Source organism: Octopus bimaculoides, chromosome 4 (genome assembly GCF_001194135.2).
Source record: "Octopus bimaculoides isolate UCB-OBI-ISO-001 chromosome 4, ASM119413v2, whole genome shotgun sequence".
NCBI lineage: Eukaryota > Metazoa > Mollusca > Cephalopoda > Octopoda > Octopodidae > Octopus > Octopus bimaculoides.
This window is the reverse complement of record NC_068984.1, coordinates 116,209,399-116,212,713: the sequence shown is the minus strand read 5'-3', so window position 1 is coordinate 116,212,713 and position 3,315 is coordinate 116,209,399. Positions and strand designations below refer to the sequence as shown.

General features: G+C 35.0%; 1 protein-coding gene across 3 annotated transcripts in view; it reads right to left on the bottom strand.

Moving 5' to 3' along the window:
• The window catches only part of LOC106876369 (uncharacterized), a 559,415-nt gene that overhangs the window by 318,901 nt on the left and 237,199 nt on the right, over positions 1-3,315 (bottom strand). The window lies entirely within an intron of this gene.

The following is a 3,315-nucleotide window of genomic DNA, read 5'->3' as shown; positions in this document are numbered from 1 at the left end:
TATATATGCATAAATGCGTGTGTGTATGTATATATATGTTACAGCCATGTGTATTTTTCGTGATAAGCTACTGTTTTCACATACATATTATGTCGTGGTGCTGATGTGTAAATGTGTGTGTGTGTGTGTACATAATTATAATGGTAACTTGTGTTGTATCCTTGATAATATTGGAACTGCCATTACAAGCGAATCGGATGTCGCAGTTCTTGTAAATGGCTTGCTTAGAGGAGTAGAAGAAAGAAGGAAACAGATAAGAAAGAAATAAACACATAAAATAAATAAATAAATAAACGCTACAGACACATAATGTTGTAAAAGCAGAGTTAAACATATATCTACTTCCTCTTGTACAGCGCACTCGACATATACTCGAAGGCAGGAACATAAACAAGCAGATATAGTTCTCGGATCGATCCAATCGCATACGTTTTCTCCCATTATTCGCTCGCCAAGGTTTCCATTATCAAAGATGTCTACACCATAATCATTTTTTCTTGAAACAGTTCCAATTTTGGTATTCCACCATTAATATCTCTGAGTTTTCTCCTTATTTTCTCACTGAGAATTTACTCGATAAACATTAATGATATCCATTCGTCTTCATTGATTATTTTTGGCCCGCCTGCTATTCCATCCCTTTTTATTATTCTCCTTCTCACACTCAAAGTTATATTTCTTACATCGTTCTTAGCCTTCTTGTTACGCTTCTTCTTTTCGTTGCTTTCTTCGTCTTCTATTTTGTCTTCTTTTCCTTCTTTTCGTCTTCGTCTTTTCATCGTTTTCTTCCCCCACACCCTTCATTCCCCTTTTCGTCCTTTCTCCTTCTTTGTTGCTGCTACTGTTGTTGTTGTTCTTCTTCTTACGAAAGCCGACTGACAGAATCTTTAACGCATCGGAAAATAATCGTTGGTGTGTTTCTTCTAACTCTTTACATTTCGAGTTCAAATTCGCAGAAGTAAAATTTGCCTTTCATTCCTCCAGGGTCTATAAAATAAAACACCAGTCAAGTACTTTGGGCGATGCTAACGACCTGTCTTCTTTCCTCCAAACTGCTGGCCGTGTACTTAAATCTGAAATCCTTATTAGGACATTAAGGTAGCACAACCGTAGGGCGTGAGAGAAAATGCTTTGCCGTATTTGCTCTAGCTCTTTACAGTATGAAGTCAGATTTTGCAATGGCTATGTTTGCCTTTCATCCCTTTAGGTTCGATTAAACAAAGTAGCAGTAGAGTACTGAGAAATTTATTTACAAATTCCATAATCAATTACCCATAACATTGTTAGTATTGTGTCAAAATTTGAAACAATTATTATTATTATTATTATTATTATTATTATTATTATTATTATTATTATTAAGCAATAATAAATCTCTGAACGAGGTATAAACAGTAGCTGCACAACAACGTGAAGTATATTTGCCACTTAAATGTGGCTAACCTCTAAGGGTGGATGCTGCTGAAGATTGTAGCCCCGGGAGGATAACTCCTCCACCTGGCTATTGACACACTTTCTGTGCCCTATCAGTATTTGAAAAGGAAAGCCATCCTCCCCATCTTCGACCTGACGTGATACGCACGGACCCTGTGTTGTTGTCGTTGTTGTTACTGATGATGATTGTAATAAAGCGGCGAGCTGGCAAAATGCTTAGCGGCATTTCGTTCATCTTTACGTTCAGAGTTCAAACTCCACCGTGGTCAACTTGGCCTTTCATCCATTCGGTGTCGATAAGTTAAGTACATGTGAAACACTGGGGGGAGTCAATGTAATTTACTAGTTCCCTCCCCCAAAATTTCGGGCCTTGTGCCTATAGTCGAAAGGATTATCAATGTTCTTATTGATGTTGATGATCATGACGTTGAGTATGATAAGGCAGTGAAATGGCAGGATCGTTAATACACCTGACAAAATGCTTAGCGGCATCCTGTCCGTGTTTAAGTTCTGAGTTCAAATTTTCTGCAGGTGAAATTTGCCTTTCATCCTTTCGAGGTTGATGAAATAAGTACCACTTGATCATTGGGGTCGGTGTAATCGACTTATCTTCCTTAATATTCCCAGTCTATTGCCAGCCATTTTAAGGGATCGTTATTTGAAACTATTATTATTAAGTCATCGTCATCGTGACGTTTTAGTTATATATTTTTTCTTTTATTCTTACGTTTGACAGGCTTCGTCTCGCACCACCAGTAGTATGGAATTTTACCAAATGAAATGACATGTAAAAATATTGTTTAGCAGGGAAACATATACAAAACGAGAAAGAAATTTAATTGTTTGTTCTGTTTTTATAGTTTCGAGAAAAATCGACTTGAATTTACTTGGAAAAATTATTTTCTCCTTCCATTCGTAAACTAAGAAAAATCTCTAAGACATGTAACCCAACACCACACCAACAAATATCGACCTAAAAATAAGGAAAATTCTTTTTATAGTAATGCTGAGCAAAAAAATAACATAAAATAAATTCAAATTCACGACAGAATACATTCAGTTCTCAACCAAAAAAAATAGAAATCATTTCATAACAAAACACGACAACATTATTTTAAAACAATTTAAATGCCTTCTTAATGAGAACTCCTTTCTGTTATGAGATGCAATCGACAAGTAATAACAGCAATTTAAAAACTGCTGGAAAATGTTTTTTTTCCCTGGCAGGATGAGAACATCCGTTGCATGATATTAACGATAATAACAATGGCAATAAACAACACATGTTTCGCAAAGTGATTGAATAAATGGAAAATTAGAATTAAGGGAGAAGCAAAGCACTTCGGACCTTCGTTCGTTCGCTCGAGAAGTACCTCGAATAAATGGCTCCTAGATATGAATTTCGTCACCCAAAACTGTGTTACACGGGCAAGTGCATATATGCATCTGTTTCATATCATAGAGCAAAATATAAAATACTAGCAGAGGCACCCGGCGTCGCCCAGGAATGAAATTATTCCTTATATATTAGAAGAAAAAAGCAAAAAAATGTATAGAAATTCGTTATTCTAAATTCACTTTATTCGTCAATTGGGATGCAATTCATTATTCAATCGAGAAGTCAATTCAGAATTCATAATGCCAAAAAAAAAAATAATAATGACAATAATAATAATAATAATAATAATAATAATAATAATAATAATAATAATAATAATAATAATAATAATAATATTCTACGCAAAACACTTTCAATACAGTAAACATAAGAGCACCACAGCAAACCACAGCACATACCCAAGGCGCACAGAGCTGCGCTCGGTAGTGAAGTGAAAGGACGTTATAAAAATAAAACTACTGAACAATAATAATAATAATAAA